Here is a 20324-nt window from a genome sequence, read left to right on the forward strand (position 1 = left end):
AAGTGTTATTTTGTAAGAAATCCAAATTTTAAAAGTAGCTCTGTATCACTTAGTTTATAAGGTGCTTTTGAATCCCCAGTAAATCTCAGGCTTGATGCAGACTGAGAGAGAAAATGAGATACGGGTACAGAAGGCTCTCAGCACAAAGCTTCCTTCTGAAAGAAACCAAATAACTAGTCATGCAACTATACAAGCACTAGCAACATTTGGAAAGAAAACATTAGGCCTGAATATAGAGATTTTTTCATTGAGACTGTAAAACAAAAATCAGAAATATATACAATATTTAAATTGATTTGAAATTAAATGTTCTAGTTACACGTGCATTCCAAGTGACTGAGAAGTATGTAGAAAAAAAAGGTTACAAATGAATTCTTTTGAATTTGAAAAAAAGGGGGGGGGGAGAAAACAATATTAAAACTATATCCGAATGTAACCTCTCTTTGCTAATTTAGATTAGAATATATTTATGAATTTGGCAGTTCCACAGTGTCATCATTATAAATTTGTGATTGTTACATAGTGTTTTGGATTAGGAAAGCATATTGCTTATTTTGTACTCTTCCAATGGCATATTTAGAATATGCCTTAACCATTTTTTTTGAAGGGGTATTGGTTTATTCTAGTGATTTCCATTTTTTGTTTTTAAAAAATTAAATTAAATTTTATTATGTTATGTTAATCACCATGCATTACATCATTATTTTTTGATGTAGTGTTCCATGATTCATTGTTTGCGTATAACACCCAGTGCTCCATGCACTACGTACCCTCTTTAATACCCTTCACCAGGCTAACCCATCCCCCCACCCCCATCCCCCTAGAACCCTCAGTTTGTTTCTCAGGGTCCATAGTCTCTCATGGTTCATCTCCCCCTCTGATTTTTTGCTTTTTTATATAGCTGGTAAATTGCATTTTTTGAATTAAAAATCACATCCCTTTCAATAGTACTATAAATAAATGCTTCGTTAATACATTTCATAAAAAATCCCTATTGATCCCTCATATCACTCATCTATAGATTTTTTTTCTCCATGATTTTCCTACTACTAAGTTGCTCTACACCAAGGTAGTCAGCTGACTTGCCACAAATTCAGCTTCACAAAAAACATTCTCCACGTCAACCTTTCCCTCTACTCTTGATCATATTGCCTTTTTAAAGCTTTGCATGTATACAGGGAATAAATGTGGTTCCCAAAAGTAGGTACTTGGCTTGTAAATATTTTCTGCTCGAAGTAAATCTGTGAAGAATTACAGAAGAACACATCATGAATCTACACTTCCCCACCAGGAGAATCAACAACTTGGGAAAAGAGATGTGGAAGCCTGGGGAGAGTAATGATCTTATAAAGGGCTAAATGGTTCTATGGTTTGCTAAATGGTTTTAGCAAAGCCACTTCCAGCTATCATACATAACCTTTAACGAAAATTCATCTAAATGACAAGATCACTATTGCATTTTACAGTGCTTATTAAAACTTTAAAATCATTTCTATTGAAAATAATTACAGGGAACTCTTTTTCCTATATTTTAATAAAATGGTTTATATTACCATCCTTTTATATATTTTGTATATTCCCATTATATATCCTATATTTATTGCAAACCAATATACCACAAAATGTGCAAATTTCTCAGGAATGCTTGACATTTATTGTGATATCAGCTGAAAGAGAAAACTCTTATATAACAAGAACCATGACACTCTGAAGAATAAATTCTTACAGACAACTTCTTAAACATGATTTTCTTTATGATACTGTTTGTACACCAAGGCTCTTTTATCAGCAGAAACTTTAATATGCATGGGATTTTTCAAGAAGATATTTCAAAGTACATATTCAGGTATGACATACGCATCCCAAATTATACTGTGTCTAAAAGATCATAGAGTAAAATGTTTTGAAAACTCTGTTCAGATCAAAGATCAAACAAAAGATATCTGTGAGGTGCCTCAGCCTATGAGACACTAATTTGCAATCTTTGATAAAGGAACAGCAGAAATAAGTCTGAGCCAAGTCAAGGACATTAGAGTTTAAAGGATGAGAAAGCCAATGAAAGTGTGTGACTGCAAGACTTCATTCAAGAAATATGTGTTTTAGAAGAGTAATTTGTCATTTTTGAGCAAGAGGAAACAGTAGAAGATTGTTTTATATGCCTTTCTAGAAGAGAAACAATAAGGGCCTACATTGCACTGGTATTTCGAATAGGGAAATGGAAATTAAGAGACAATACAAGGAAGAGATGTCAGGACTGGATGAGAAATCGGATTTAAAGGTTAAAGTAAAAAAGTGGAACAATATAAGGTTTAAGTTTTTAGCATGAATGACAGGAAGAATGGTAGTATTATGAAAATAAGAAGGGTACACATTTGAGGAAAATCACAGGTTCATATTTGTTGGATTTAGAGTGATATGGTATATCAAAATGGAATGTGGAATTTGGAATTATTTGCATAAAAATATTAAGGCAGACCATCAGGCAAAAGTCTCTAAAGATGGAATGAGCACTGGGTGTTATATGCAACTGATGAATCTCTAAAGTCTACCTCTGAAACTAATAATACGCTATAGGTTGATTAAATTGAATTTAAATAAAAAAAATTTAAAAAGAGAGAAGAAGAATCAGAAAGAGGATCAAAAGACCTAGGTCTGGCTGAATTTTGGGAATCATTCGTATTTTTAAGATTAGAAAAAGAAGCCATTAACAGATAAGAAGAGCTCTAACAAAATTTAAGAATAGTAGCAAAATATCATAGCACCATTTAAAAGAAAATAATTCACTTATTCCACTGGCTCAACAAAACAAAAACATGCAAATAAGACCCTTTAATGATTAAGGATTTTTTTGTATGTGAATTGTAAAACACAAAATATGGTAAACCACAAGTGTATGAAACATAAATTGAAAAAACAAAACAAAACCAAAAAAGATGCCATTCCCCGAGAGGGGACAGAAAGCTAGAGCTGCACTGGCTGTAGCTCAGAACTGGCACAGGAGCTGGTGGCTGAGCCGACTCTAGGTCTGGAGCTGACCACCTCTGATGCTGGTGGTGGATATGGGAATGGAGTTGGCACTAGACGTGTAGCTAGATCCAGCTCTAGAGCTGATGTCAAATCTGGCTGCAGTGCTAGAGCTGGTCGTTGAACTAACTCTAGTTCTGGGCTGACTTTAAGTCTGGCACTGTTGCCAGACCTGGTATGAAAACTGGTGACGGAGATGACCCTAAATCTGGAGCTGACAGTGGCTCCGGGGCTAGAGCTGGAGCTGGAGCTGCCACTAAGTCTGGAGTGGGTACGAGAGCTCAGGCTGGAGTTGGCTATAGCTCTGCAGCTAGCCCTAGCACTATTTCCGGAGCCAGGGCAGAAGGTGGCTCTAGCACCAGAGCTGCTGCTAGGATGAGTTCTGGAATTGGCCCCAGCTCTGCAGTTGCTGCTGGAGCCAGTGCTGCAGTTAATGACGGAACTCCCTCTATCCCTGGAGCTGGCTCTAGCTCTGCTCTGGAGCTGGTCTGAAGCGGATTCTAGTTCCAGAGCTGGCACTGCTTTCAGCTCTGCAGATGGAGGAGGACCCAGAGCTCTGTGAAGCTCTAGAGCTTGTTCAAGAGCTGGCCCAAACTCTACAGGTACTGGAGCTGGTGCTAGAGTTGGCATAAGAGCTGGTGCCTAAGCTACTAATACCACTTTTGAAGTCATTACCTAGAGTTGGCAACCTGACATGAAAGACACAGACCAAGAGAAGAGTACAAAAGAGATACCAGGAACAACAACAACAACACAACAAAAAAGGAAACCTGGAAAATGAGAGACTGAAACAAAAGAAAAAAAAAATCTGTAATTACATGGTTGAGATATGTGAAGATATTGCAAACATCAAAAAAAGAAAGCTTAAAAGTCACAAACATTTCCCAAAAGTACAGAAGGTGCCAACAAAAAGATAAAGGGATGCAACAACGGTAACAACAACAACAAAAATAAATAAGGAAATTGGAGGATCTCCAATCGAAAGACCATATCCACTGAGTAGGAATTATAGAAAGAGTGAATGGGGAAGAGTGACAGGGGAACATGAAAGACAGGAAATTATCAAATAAATTTAAAACTGTTCCCAGAAGTGAAATATCGGACATAAAACCCCCAGCAAAGCACATTATCATAAAATTTTCCTTAACATGAGGGTTAAGGAAAAGGCTAACAGGAAAAAAAAGTTTGTACAAAGCATCAAGAATAGGAATGAAACTGAACTTCTCAACAGTAAAGCTAGAAAAGAGAAGAAAAGGAAACACTGCTTGCACAGTTATGGAGAACATAACACTCCGAACACAATATCCACCCAAACTCTCCATAACATCTGAGGATAGACTAGTTTCAGACATGCATAAACATGTGTTTTTCATCCACTCTCTTTCCAGAACCTAATGATGGTGTACTCTGCCAAAACGAAGGTGTCTCTCCTACAGGAGAGACAAGATTACGCTGTGACAATTACTGAACCTCAGGGGCTTAAACAACAAAGATGTATTTCTGCTAATGCTCCATGTCCATTGCAGGTGTTCCCCTCTACATCATCAGCCTCACTCTGGGAGCCAGACCGACAACGCAGCCATTGTCTGGAACACTGTTGGCAGCCAAGGTGGAGATAGTTAATTTTATCAGATTACAGAGAGTAAAAAATTTTGAATGAAAACTTATCATTGCCATGTATATATTTTTGACGTCAGAGTTGTTTTTGTGAATAAGCAGGCAATATAATTCCCGAGTTTGTTTGATGACAATGTAATGCTACTGACAGGCTTTGTTACTTGAGTTCAACTTCTTCCTCAGAAAGGCTGAGAGTTGCTCTTTTCTCAAAATTCTTACCTAAATCAGAGCTCACATAATAGGCTCTATCTTGCTCTTCTGTCACTTCTGATTATCCTGCTTTTCTTTCCTCAGACGTAAGTAGATATCAGATAGTTATGTGACACAGAATTTTAAAACAACATAAACTGAGATACCAAATTTCCAATATGGAGTTCAACACTAGCTAGCTTAAAAGTATTTTTCTGTATGTCTCTAAACCCCAATTTACTCTTTATATGTTTTATGTGCACATTATACGATTAGATCTTAGGTACTGCATCTTTGAAGGAGGAGCCACATTTTATTCATCTATAGTAACTAAAGGGCCAGAAGAAATAAATGATCTAATTTCTACAATGACTATACTAACAGCATTAAGGCAACAAGAGGTCAATTCTATTAGTTTAGTGACATTGGATGGAAAACAAAGAAAAAAAAAACCTATGAATAAAATTTAAGAAATACTATATTCCCTATTATCTTTTTTTTTAGGTCTATTAGTTATTTGTTAGCCAAATTTGAGTATTTTCTTCCCTACCGTAGAAGACTACTGGGTTATACATTAAAATGTTACGGATGGGAATAAAGAGTAATTCTGCAGGCTTTGACCTAAGTAAGGGTCAAAGTGGATTCCACCCAATGTTAAAAGAGTATAATTCAAGTTCTAAAGGCTTTCAAAATTCCTCAATAACTATAATAACCAATTTACATAATTTCAATTTATCAAGTCAATTTCTGTTAACCACATTAACTAATGTTAACAATTTGTGAGGTCACAAAAATGTTGCCAATTGTCTTTCTTTAAGAGGGTTTAAGGTTTTCAATTTTCAGATTGTGGTAGGAGATATAAAAATCCGAGGCAGGAGATAAACTAAGTCCCAGGATATACACAGTAATCTCTCTGGCATCTGAGGGGAAAAAAAAGTCAAGTAATTTAATTCAAAACTATGAGTAATGTAGGAATAATAGGAATATGAATTCTAAAACAGAAGAACATATAATGTTTGTGCTTACAGTGGGTTGCATGGGTACAGTTATGTCACCCTTTCCACTCCTCCCAACTATGCTGCATCCCAAGGGGCTGCTTCAGTAGAAGAGTTGGAGAAGTAATGACCTAAGCCATACAAATAGTACTAAAACTAGAAATTTTAAACATGTTTGCATCACTGGTTGTCTGGGATTTAGCATGAGACTTCAGTCTCTCCTGGTTTTGGTGAATTTTAAACAAACAGATTTCATAAGGCAATGAGGAAAACACAGAATTTTTTCTTTCAACCACTTAAAAAGAAAACTAAATGAGAGAGAGAAAAGAGGATAACAAATATTCCTCACAAGATGAAGTATATTTTCCCTCTCAGAAAATGTCAGGATTGAATGTATTTTTAAATCTTCTTTAATAATTTCTGAATGACAGTTGTAAAAGCACAAATAATTATTCGGACAACTTCATTTTAAAATTCCAAACTCAGTAAAATATGGTACCCAGTACTGAATAGTAAACAAAAACACAGAAGTGCAAAGAAAAAACTGGAATGTGAAGGAAAAAGTATCCTATAGGAAAAGTACAACTTGTAACAATAGTTTATGTTGGCAAAACAATAAACCTTTTTTTTAAGGTTTCATTTATTTGCGAGAGAGAGAGAGCACAAGCAGGGAGTGGGGTGAGGGGTAGAGGGAGAGGGAGAAGCAGGTTCCCCACTGATCAGGAAGCCTGGCACAGGACTTGATCCCAGGACCCTGGGATCATGACCTGAGCTGAAGGCAGAAGCTTAACCGACTGAACCATCCAGGTGCCCTGACAAAGCAATAAATCTTAAAGTGTGTAAAAATAAATGATTATTTTAAAACTTTGGAAATGCGAAATGGGATCAATCCTAGATCATTATTTTCTTAATGATTAATACTTTCATTAATCAGAAAATATTCCATCTGAAATATAATTACTTATATATTGTAGTGACTTACTCACACACATGTCTCCCCACTAGATCATAAATTCGTTAATGAAAGGAAGGATCTTGTTTTTTTTTTAAGATTTTATTTATTTATTTGTCAGAGAGAGAGAGAGAGAGCATGCACAGGCAGAGGGAGAAGCAGGGTCCCTGCTGAGCAAGGAGCCCGATGCGGGACTTGATCCCAGGACACTGGGGTCATGACCTGAGCTGAAGGCAGTCGCTTAGCCAACTGAGCCACCCAGCCGTCCCAGGAAGAATCTTGTTTTATTTAACTGTGCATACCTACTAAGTAGCAAGTGTCTGGCATACTGTACAAACTCAATGTATTTTTGTTGTGGAACTGAATTTAATCCTCCCAAATCAAGGGTCTCACTTAAATCTATGGTTCTCAATCTGGCTGAACAAAAGAATCAACAGGGGAGTTGTTAAAAAGTACCAGTCATAACAGAATAATCTCTAAGGATAGGGCCCAGGCATTGGTATTCTAAAGGTTCCCAAATTATTCTGATGCAAAGTCAGTGTTGACAACCACTGACTTAAGTCATCTCCCTCTTCGAACAAGACTGCACACATAAAAACCTCAAAGTGCTTAACTTGCAAGCAGAGAGTAATTTAATCATGAGGTGATGTATATATTTTCCTTCAAGTTGTTCAATTATTTAAATTTCCTTCTACTCGTCTGTAAAATAGTATATTATTGCATCACAATTACATCATAATTTACACCATAATCATTGAAGTATCCACATCTCTAAAATAACACCATTACAAAGGTCCTTTTCAACTGACATGGCATTTCATTCCCATAAATGGTATTTTTGTAAGACTGAAAGTGTTAACTTATAGTGACTGTGTAAAAAAATGTGAGTAACGAATGAGGCTAGGCGATGATCATATACCTTTATGTTGATGCACATTTGATTTTGCATTTCAAAAAGTGGGTTTTGTTAAAGATTTAATTTATTGAGAGAGAGAGGAAGAGGGATAGAGAATCCCAAGCAGACTCCACGCTGAGCAAGAAGCTTGATGAGGGGCTCAGTCTCATGGCCCTGAGATCATGACTTGAGCCAAAACCAAGAGTTGGACACTTAACTGTCTCAGCCACCCAGACACCCCAAAAAGTGTTTCTTAAATGTACATTACTATGTAACTGATTCTATGAGTTTCCAAAGAATAATTAGGTAAAATATTGAAAGAATGACAAGAAAAGTACTTAGCATAGAAAGGAACTAAGGGTTGTGGTTGCGGACATACAAACTACGTTGAGAGTTGATAAATGGGATATAGCTGGACAGGGAAGATACTTTAATCACTGTCTTAGCTTTCTAACAATTCTCTCTGACATGTAGACTTAGAGAAATTACTTAAAACAAGGGAAATGGATACATGAGAATGTACAAAAGGGATAATAACTTACTGTCACGAAGACAATCTTTTGGCAATGACAGGAAAAAAAGTGTACTTTAAAATTGTGTCTACAAATCATTCCAGAAAGTCTTCTGCCATTTAAGAAAACACACACACCCATACACACACACACACACACATGCACTCATTCAACTACTGAAAAAAAAGAACATCTATAAGAAAAGGTGTAAATTAAAAGTAGGCATCAAATTTTTGTCTTCATGGGAAACATACTAAACTGGGTTTGAATGCCTGCAGAGATCTGCCAAGTCTTTAGACAGCTTTGTCGTAATTTTTTAACTCTTCTGTTTGGATGCATAAAATTTCCTCAAGATGAAGGACTTTTTCAGAGAATTGGATATCAAGTTAAGGATCCTTTGAAACTAAACACTTTGAAGACAAATAGGTTCCAGAAGGATGACAATGAAATCCCTATGTTCTCTTCAATAATTACTTCATGGTAGTTAGATGACCTAGTAGAAATCTCAGACAAAGGACATAATTTTTTTTTTCCCATCTATTTCAGCTCAATGCATATTTCTCATTCCCTATGGCTTTGTATACAATTAGGTAAACCAACTTAATGTCCTTAGAGACTCAATCCATCTCAAAATCTTTGAAAATATAGAAAATACTTCAACGTAAAAAAGGGAGGTTAAATTGAGATCTTGTCTTCAGGAACTCCAGAACTGATTTTTTACTTTCTATATCCTTAATGTCTACTTATCATTAACGGCCATTAAAAGTTGGCAGGTGCCTCAAAAATTTTTCTAGTGAATGTTTATTATAACTGGCATGCTTATTAATTCTCTGCAGTAAGTTAGAGAAATTAATAAGGACTGAAGTAAAAATATACTATATATAGAGAAAACCAGATATAAGTCATGTTTTCAACATATACAAAAATAAACTAATGAAAATAAACATGCAAGTATTCAGTGTATCATTTGTTTTCATTTTCATTGCTTATTTTTGTGAACATCTTACTAAAAGCATTATAGGTAAAATTGGATATAAGAAATGAATAATCAATCTTAAAGAGATTATTGATATGAATGTCAACCACAGAAAAACCATTAGGTAATATGGAAATACATCTAGTTGGTTACTAAAAGTTGGTGTATCATATAAAGAGGTTTCCCTGGATCCTAACAGATCACTAAATTATGTAAATTATGTAAATACATTTAACACAACTTTTTATTACAAATATTCTTATGTGTGTGTATATATATGTAAATATACATATATATATACACACATATACTTGTATTTGTATTTCTAATGAAAAATAATCTAGGTTGTTTTACAAGATATTTTTTAAACAGTTTTTTCTATAACTGTGAATATATACAATAAACAAACTGAGGATACTTCTTCCTTGGTAAGAAAACATCTGCTACTGGAAATGATCAGAAAAACATCAAGAAATGAAACCTTTATTAAATATAAAAATAGAGGAAATATTTCATATTTTCTTTTTAGGTAGAAAAACAGTAAAAGCTAGGATAGGATTTTTTTTAACTTTTTTTTTTTTGAAGGTTTTATTTATTTATTTGACAGAGCGAGAGCACAAGCAGGCGGAGCTGCAGAGGGAGAGGGAGAAGCAGGATCCCTGAGCAGGGAGCCCGATGCGGGGCTCCATTCCAGGACCCTGGGATCATGACCTGAGCTGAAGGCAGATGCTTAACCAACTGAGCCATCCAGGTACCCTGAGAATAGGATTTTTTAAAGTAAACTTTCAGATTTGTGCCTTTTTAATTAAAAAAAAATAAAAATTTAAATTAAAAACTAAAAACAAATTGCAACATTTAAAATATTAGGGTTTATCACATTCAAATATGCAGTTTAAGATTTAATGCTAATGTGGTTTTGAAGAACTTCAGTTTGATAGAACAGTAACTTTTAAAACTTGACAATAAAACAAAATCCTATACTGGTCTGTAATCAATGAATGAACAAGGACTGTCTTTTTCTAATTTCCATGAATTATAATGAAAAAGGTATTTACTTTTGTTCAACAAAATTCATTTCTTGAGAGCTTACCATATGTCTGAGTCATGACTGAGGTACTACTATTTTATCTGAAGTTGCACGGTACTGTTAATATCACTTTTTTGATGATCTTTGAGTGTCATATTTTTCTAGAGCTAAGAGTTAGTGTATCAGTAGATTAATTCTCAAAACATTATAACTTCAGAAAAGTATATGGTAAAATATAAAGGAAATTATACCATTAGCATAAGAGCTCCAGACTGTATTCAACTATGGCATAAAAGTGCTGGGTATTATCAAGCTACTATGCAAATACAGCTTTGCAAACACTGTTCATATATAACCTAATGATACAATAGACATTTGATAATTCTCAAGATGTACACCCTAAGGCCCTTGTACTTACTCATGTTTTGAGACTACCACCTAGACTTATACTATATCCCACAACAAAAGATCATTATAAAAACTGCCTTATTTTCAAGAATAAATAGAAAACAACCATGCTGCTTTGAGCTGTTGATGCTTTGTTGCTGCTTAGGTTAATTCACTGCCACATGCTGAATTTGTAGCACATATGATCTCAATTCATGCCTTGGTAAAATAATAAATCACACTATTCCAGTTATCTATGTTACCACTTATGAACAGAAGAAACTTTCAGTGTTAAATCCTGAATGCTAAGACCTTGGTGTGCTTCGTTGGCATAAAGAAGAATTATGTACAGTTATATTAAATATTTTGTATTTATTCATGAATAATCATGTAGCAATAGGTGTATAAGCCAGTATAAGAATGTTAGTGTTGTAGAGACTTAGATCTCATCATTTTTAGCCCACTGCAAGAATCTTTGACACACAATTAGCTGATTTTTGCTTGGACACCTACAATATTCTGGGATCCTGGAACAGCTTGTTCTACTCTGGGACTATATTAATATTAAACAAAGAAAAGCAGAGATATTCATATATGCAAGGGAGAGCTGTGGTGACCAAGACAGCAACTATTACTAACATGTGGCTATTACAAGTACTTGAAATGCAGCTAGTAGGAACTGATATGGGTTCTAAATATAAAGTATATACCTGATTAATTATAAATAATTGATAAACTTGTGTGGTGTTTGGACTTCTGGACAATGACTTGTAAAGTTGGTTCCCTCAAGTAACTGTTACTTGTGAGTAAAATTTTGCTTGTCATTATAATTAACATAGGCTAGTAACAAGGTCATCAAACCAATTTAAAACAGTAAGAGTCCACAAGTGTGTGTATTTGTCTTCACACACATCTATCCAAATTGAAAGACTTAGTATAAAAAACAGGCATATAAAATCTCAATTATTTTTATATTGATCACATGTTGAAGTGATACTTAGGTTAAATAAAATATATTATTAAAATTAATTTCACCTGTTTCTTTTTTACCTTTTTAAATGTGGTAATTAGAAAATTCCAAATTGTTGGGGCGCCTGGGTGGCTCAGTTGGTTAAGCGACTGCCTTCGGCTCAGGTCATGATCCTGGAGTCCCGGGATCGAGTCCCGCATCGGACTCCCTGCTCAGCAGGGAGTCTGCTTCTCCCTCTGATCCTTCCCCCTCTCATGCTCTCTCTCTCTCTGTCTCATTCTCTCTCAAATAAATAAATAAAATCTTTAAAAAAAAAAAAAAAGAAAATTCCAAATTGTACATGACTGAACATTTCATTTTTTCAGACAATGCTGCTCTAGAGTACCAACTGGGGAAGCAATTTGTAAACAATTGCTGTTATAAGAACAATTTCTGCTTATACTAATAATAAAAGAAATAACTTTCCATTTACATGTAGAAATGTAGTTTGAAAGAATATTCATTCAATGATTAATTGTTATCACTCCTGGGTAATGAAAATATGAGGTAAGGGCAAATTTTATTTAACCTTCTACTATTCTAAAGTTGTTTTTCTTTTAATGTACAGGAACTACTCTTGAATTAGATATCATCTTGGGCATATACGCTTAAATGATTTTCAACAAGGGTACCAAGACCATTCAATGGAAAGAGAATGGTCTCTTCAACAAATGGTGCTGGGAAAACTGGATATCCACATCCAAAAGAATGAATTTATATCCTTCCTCACATCATATATAAAAAGCAACTCAAAATGGATAAAAAACCTAAATTTAGGAACTAAAACTATTAGAAGAAAATACAGTGGAAAATCTGCATGACCTCGGATTTGGCCATGGGTTCAAAAATATGATACCAAAAGTATAAGCAACAATAACAACAAAAATAAACAAAGTGGACATCACTGAAATATAAAATTTTGTGATTAACATAATAAAAAAATAAAAAAACCCAAAAGTATAAGCAACAATAACAACAAAAATAAACAAACTGGACATCACTGAAATATAAAATTTTGTGTGTCAGAAATCACTATCAAGAGAATGAAAATAACCTACAGAATAGGAGAAAATATTTGGAAATCATATACTTGATAAGGATTTTATATCCAGAATAAAAAACACATAAAACTCAACAATAAAAACTCAATTAGAAAATGGAAAAGGATGTGAATAGACATTTCTCCAAAGAGGATACACAATTCACCAATAGATGCATGCAAAGATGCTCAACATCATTAGTCACTAGGGAAATGAAAATCAAAACCACAATGAAATACCACTTCCCACTCATTAGGATGACCATAATTAAAACAAGAGTAACATATTAAAACAACAACAACAAAAAAGAGAAAATAACAAGGGTTGGAGTGGATATGGGGATATTGGAACCCTTGTACATTCCAATGTAAAATATGCAGCCATCATGGAAAACTGGAAGTTTCTCAAAATGCTAAATAGAATTATCACATACCTCAGCAATTCTACTCCTACGTATATGCTTAAAAGAACTGAAAATAGGAACTCAAATAGATACTTGTAGACCAATGCTAATATAGCAGCATTATTCACAACAGTAAGAAGGGGTAAACAACCCATGTGTGCATCAAAAGTTTTAACGGATAAACAAAATGTGGGTACTGTACATAGAATGGAACATCATTCAACCATCAAAAAACGAAGTTCTGATACATGTTATAGTATGGATGAACCCTGAAAACATTACGCTGAGTGAAATAAACTAGACACAAAGGACAAATATAATTCCACTACAAAATATTGAGAATAGGCAAATCAATGAGATAAAAAGTAGATTAGAGGTATCAGAGTCTGGGGGAAAGAGATATGGGGGAATTACTGCATAGTGGGTACAGAGTTTTTGTTTGGGGTATTGAAAATTCTTGGAAATAAATAATGGTAATGGCTATACAGCACTGTGAATATAGTTAATGCCACTGAAATGCACACTTAAAAATGGCTGAAAAGCACACTTTATGTTATATATGTTTTACCACAATATAAGTATGTAAAGCAAATCATCCTGGGGACTGTGTTTTCTCTTTAGTCACGTATTAGCTTAATAAGTAATAATAAATATATATACTATGTGTTGGACAGTTTGCTAGGTGTGGATGGCATAATGGTGAATGGAAAAATGAAATGAACTTTGTTATGGTGTAAATTTGTAGTGTAACTGAAATGGATAGCATCCATAAAGTAACCTTGGAAGACTTAAAGGCTCTGCATCATCCTTAGGAAGTCTTTCCTTTTTTTTTTTTTTTTTTAAAGATTTTATTTATTTATTTGACAGAGAGAGACACAGCGAGAGAGGGAACACAAGCAGGGGGAGTGGGAGAGGGAGAAGCAGGCTTCCCACTGAGCAGGGAGCCTGATGTGGGGCTCGATCCCAGGACCCTGAGATCATGACCTGAGCCGAAGGCAGACACTTAACGACTGAGCCACCCAGGCACCCAGGAAGTCTTTCCTTTTGAATAGTTTGAAACAGATATTCTGTAATTTAAAATACTCTCCACAATTATTAAATAAATTTACTGATGACACTATAAGTAACTAATTTTCTCCACTGGCTGAATGGAATGCTTCCAAAAGAGAGGAAATACTGGACATGATGCTTATCCTAAAGGGAATTCCAATTAAATGGATAAAGACAATCATGCCTGTGTCACATGTAAGAGCATCCCATTAAAACATGTAAACAGGTACCTATATTTACTATATAAATATATGTACTTCAAGTGCTAAGGGGAATGATGGAGTGGTTAGAACCACATAATCATAAATGAGAAAAGCTTTATGAAAGAAAAGAGTTTGGAAATAATTGAGAAGATATGAGGTAATAATAAAAATTCTGTATCTTGATAATGGTAGTGGTTACATCAATATAAGGAATGAAATTGCTTTGCTCTATATACTCACACAAAAGAATGCATGTAACAGTGAAATAGTAAAATAATGCTGTGACACATGGAATTCTATGTACTATTTTTGCAACTTACTGTGAGTCTACACTTACTTAAACAATGGAAGAAAAAGAGGACACCAAAAATTACTAATCACATAATAGCTTTAAAAATAAAGTATGTTGAAATATACACAGGACGAAAGTAAAAAAACAGAACAAAAGAAAAACAACACCAAAAAGCAAAAGAATGTATAATAGTGGTAGGGCTGTGAAATGCATACACATTGTTTTTGTTATTTTTCAAAGCTGTGGTAATATGCCTGAAGAATTTATGTAATGTAAACATAGAAAAATAGACATGGTGGAAAACAAACATGCCAAAATAGAAAGAAAGCAAAGGGGTGGATATTGTGGCAAAGTATGGTTAAGGGGCTTTGGATCAGGGAGGTGGTCTCCCAGTGACCCAGGGAAATGGGTTTACCTCGGAATATGCTACATTCTTTCTCCTCTCCTATGGAAATTATAGCTCTTTTTTTTTTTTTTTTTTTAAAGATTTTATTTATTTATTTGAGAGAGAGAGAGAATGAGAGACAGAGAGCATGAGAAGGAGGAGGATCAGAGGGAGAAGCAGACTCCCTGCCAAGCAGGGAGCCCGATGCGGGACTCGATCCCGGGACTCCAGGATCATGACCTGAGCCGAAGGCAGTCGCTTAACCAACTGAGCCACCCAGGCGCCCTGGAAATTATAGCTCTTAAGGATTATTCTACAGGTGGCCAAGGCTTACTGATTTCTTTTTGTCTCGATTTTAGTAAAATTATAAGAATTCAGACATGAGAAAAGGACTATTGTTTCTCATATTTTACCATTTACATACAGATAAGCTCAGAACTTCCTGTTCATCATTTTTCTTCTGTTTACAATTTGGGTTGGATATGAATTAATTAATATACAAGGATGAAAGTGTTATATCATGTTTGAGTATCACATATAGTATAGGTAGCTTAGAAAATAAATATTCTGTAATATAAAAGTGATCGACTCAAAATTTATTATACCTCCTAACTTCTCTAGGAGTTGAAATAAAAGAAATCAATAATGAAAGACCACATGGAAATAATCAAAAGTAATTTGAATTGTATGTTCTTAAAATCTTTGATTAAATTTTCACTGAGGGATGCCATAAATAGTTGGGTAAACAACAGATAGTTGACTCTGCCCTCCTGTTGCAATTGTGCAGTAGGCACTCTCCCCAAGATATATACAATGGAAATTCTCTGATTATTTCATACTTATATGGTCTTTCTTTTTCCTTCAAAATGTCTATATTTTTACTATATATTTTCTCCATATTTTCTAATAATTTTATTATAACCCAAGTTGACAGTAATCTTTATGCATCACTATATTTTCAATTTCCTACTAAACTTCTATTTATATTTAAAACATATTACACCCTTTATGGTAAGAAAGATGATATATTCGTAACGATTCCAAAAAACTTTAAATGCCTAATGTGCCCCTTTAACTTTGAGATGACATTATACCAGAGATAAAAGTTGGGGTCAGGCATTGTCCAGAGAAAAAGGCAGGGATTTATTAGATACTCAGGAATGAAACAGTGGCTTTATTCCTTCTAAAAACAGAGGCAGAACTTGTGAAAGCAAACACCAGGAACTAACCAATGCTAATCACAAGTTAGAAATTTCTTATCGACCTCAATTCTATGTTATTAACATACTACAATATTTTATATTAAAAAATACCCCTAAGGAAATATTGTTTCATATACTGCCTGGAAATGAGTTAACTTCCCACATCACAAATTAAACTCAAATAAATATATTGCATGGTTACTTAATTTCTGGTGTGCTTTAAATGAGTCTAGACACTACTCTATGTCACAGGTTTGTTTCTCGCCAGACCTTTGCTCAGTTTCCCCAGCCTGAATCTTCTTCCTTGCTTACGCTGTGTAGAAAGTCCATTAACTTGCAATGGGTCCATCTTTCGTCTATCTCAATAAAGCTTCCCACAAAAGTCTTATTGTTGCTTCACAGGACCAATTTTTTGATACATATGTAGTATTTGATTATATTCAACTTAAAATATCATGTCACAATTTTTTTTTGTCATTGATTTCAAATTCAGCTACGTAACAGGAAAGTTTCACAGATAACACCAGACTCCTTTTAGAAATGGAAGAACGTTATCAATAAATCTTCAGTAACCATCGCAATGCTAATATAAAAGAGCAGTCACTAAATAAATGTGACATAATTTCATCAGATAACTAGGATTTCATATTTCCAAAGATGCTTTTAAAAAATCTAGTCCATCTCTAGTTTTCTTACACTTACAATCTCACTATACACATCCAAATTTTTTTCAATACTGGGTACTCATGAATGAGTATGCTCTACTATATCTCCATATTCATCTCAGCTATGCTTTTTTTTTTTTTTTTTACCTTCCTCTTCGGTTTATTATAGTTAGAAGAAAAATATGTCTTTTTCCTTTGTACCATCTGAATAAACTGTATCAAACTGGAGAAAAAATGAAAAATTTTAAAGTTCAAAGGCCAAATCATTTGAAAAAGGAAGACTGTTCTTCAGTTGTGGTTCTTTTGTAAGTGCTGTGTTTAGAAGTCTTGGGTCAGAGCCCTGATTACATCAGTGAAGTCAATAAAGTCCTTTTTACTTAAGTATATGAAGTATTTAGAAAAAAAAATAAAGGGAAACAAAACCACAAAATAATTCATGTTAGTAACTTCATACACAAATCCTAAAGACACTTGGAAGGCTGACTTCTACTTTATGTTACTTACACATTTTGGGGTTTCCAATGAGAATAAAAATGATTTATTAAGCATACATTTTGCTTAATCAGTACTTCAATTCAGAAAGTACTTGAATATTGAGAGACATTACTTTTTACATAAAAGTTTCTCAATTTATAAAACATTTTCTATTGACAGATAAGGCACAGAAAAATCCAAGTGACATCTGCTAAGCTTTACTTAGGAAAACTTAAAGAAATCCTACGGGATAACATCACTCAATTTTTCCTGGAGTACCTCTGATGGAGACTTCCTAAAAAAAAAAAATCTGGAAATAATTAGAAACTATTATAGTACCTAAAAAAGTTTACTTGAAAACTAAATCTGCTATTCATCAAAGAACCTAATACACTCAGAATAATGTAATGGAAAAATAAGGTACACATATAGAATAACATAAAGCACCTCAACCAAATCTGATTGCAAAACATAAAAAAAGAAAAAAAAGGTTGACAGAAGAAAGTATCAGACCTGTGATATGCTGAAGAACTCTGTAGGAGACACTGCACTTAACTGATTAAGCAATGATTTTGTTAAAACAGTATATATTAATTATTTTACTAATTTTAATTTATTTCTGTTCATTTTACTTCCAAATGACAAGAAACCATTTTTTTTAAAAAGATACTAAGTACAAGTTTAATACAAATTTAAAGGGAAGAAGAATTAATAGTTAATTCTTAAAATTTACTCTTGTGTCATAAGATCTGCATGGAGAAGAAAAGTATCCAAAATACAGTAAAAAATATTTTGGGTATTTCTGGAGCAATAAATGCGATATAATGATAATGCTAATAGCTTCTTAAAACTTAAAATATGTTCTCTACAGAGACCTGAAATTCCATTGGGGGGTAGACTGGATGGCATGTCCCTTGGAGTTTAAAAGACTGTCCATATGAACTGAATTACCCTTGACAAGTACCTTCAGACACTTGTAATATGATCTCATGTAAATTTAGACCATATTTTGCACACAAACCAGTGGCAATAGTAAGTTTATTCAGGAGCTCAGATAAGAAGGAAAGAAAAACTGATATCCTTAATAATAGTCGTTAACATGAAATTTCCGAAATGAAAAGCATAAAAATAAAAGCATCTAATGTATTGTAGCAAATGAAAGAAAAACAAATATTAAGAGAAATGTTGCATTTTTTTTTTCCTTTTTCAACCCCTAGCTACCTAGTCTCTCCAAACAAAATTTCATCCTTCAATAGTTTATTTAAATTTGGAAAAAGAAAAACACATTTTAAGCAAATAAATAAACTGGAAAATTCCATTTACACTGGAATTTTAATAACATAATATAATCAAAATATTATAATAAATCATAACAACATAGAGCTATAAATATTTACAAAAAGCTGACTGTACGATGAAGCAAAAGGACAACTCAGAACTCTGTAGCTTTAAGGATTCCTCAGGATTGCCTTGTGCCTTGGCACAGACAGCCCTACAAACTTTGCTAATTCTCCCGGGATCAGCCCCATTGTCCAAGAGATGCATTAAGGCCTGTACAAGAGAACCCAGCTTTGGAGAGTGCTAGGCCAAGCAAGCTCCATAGCATCATTAACTGTATTTATTTTTCTTTATCAGAAGTCTGCTACTGCTACAGCTGTCCTGCTAATGGATGAAAATAGGATATAGATCATCTTGAATTTGAGTGGTAGAGAAAAATGACAGATTATTTTAAGAAATTTTAAAGGCGTGTGTATTTTTTTGTGGGTCCTTAAAACCAAGATTTTATACATCCATGGAATAATTAATGATTGTCAAAGATGGTTTTATAAGCTAATTTCACAGTAGAATAATAAATTCCTCCCACTTGAACTGTATTAAAGAAAGATTATTACTCAGTTATTTCTTTAAAAATATTTTGTGGAAACAACACTTCAGTTTAACAAAATAGCAAAACAACTGGAACTATTTTTTACAAACATACATTTTGTAGTCACTTAAATGAGGTATATTTAATCAATTAACCACTATATAACCACTGTATATTTAAATACACTCTGAATTATTTAAAAAATTCAACTTAAAAATCAAACCAAGAGACATGTTTATAATATTGCTTTGCCGAAACACTGAAAGAAAGTGCACTGCATAGAGTGCTGAAATTTCTCACTCTTCCTTTCAATCAATATCTGAGGCAAAGTTTCATCTCTAGGGCCCTTAATGGCAGGAATTCCTGGAGCCAGCAAATGAGTAATGTTAAACCTATGATTAGATGATGAGGCCATCAAAGACACTAGACCCTAATGCTACGTTCTTCTTTATTTCTCAGAACTGCAGTAAAACCCTGAGCTAAAGAAGAAGGAATTTTAAGCTACTTTTTTCTCCACAAAAGCACTTTTTTTTTTTTTTTAATAAACGTGCATCATCAAGAACCTAAAAGGCCTGAACAGATCTCTCAGAATGTCTCTTGAACTCAGGACTCTGGCATTAGGTAACAATTCTCAAACGCCCTGCAGATGAACTCCTGCCAGGGCTGCTGTTTTCTTTAACTTCTTCCTTATTAACATTCTTCATATTCTTCCTGGCTGAAAAGGAGGGAATGGACCTAATGGTTTCCCTATGAATATATTCTTGAAGAAAGTAAGCCTGAAGACTGGAAATCAATAGGTAAGTTTTGGTTGTTTTGTGTTTGCTAATATTTTAAAGGATCAATTGAAGCCATATTGTTTATTTGGGAGTTGGCTGCGGCTTTGGGCAGACCTCAAGGTCAGTAACTAGAAACAGTTTAGATGTATTTTTCTATTGAGGAAACTAGGAATAAATGTAATAACTACTTATTGTAAACATATATAACCTGTCTTTCTTGTTCTCACATTACAAAATATTTAGTACTTATATGAAAATCAGGATCATTAGGGGACTTAACAGAGCTGGCAAGAAGAAAGACCACTGGGTCCCTAATTTCAGTTATCAGAAAAATGTTATATATATATTTTTAGTTTCTCGTAACTGCTAAGAAGAAAAAATACC

At 34.0% G+C, this 20324-nt stretch overlaps 1 protein-coding gene across 11 annotated transcripts in view; it reads right to left on the reverse strand.

Moving 5' to 3' along the window:
- Window positions 1-20324, reverse strand: part of NBEA (neurobeachin) — a 696015-nt gene that overhangs the window by 329679 nt on the left and 346012 nt on the right. The gene's annotated exons all lie outside the window — the stretch shown is intronic.

The sequence above is a fragment of the Phoca vitulina genome, unplaced genomic scaffold (assembly GCF_004348235.1).
Source record: "Phoca vitulina isolate PV1807 unplaced genomic scaffold, GSC_HSeal_1.0 scaffold5, whole genome shotgun sequence".
Taxonomy (NCBI): Eukaryota; Metazoa; Chordata; class Mammalia; order Carnivora; family Phocidae; genus Phoca; species Phoca vitulina.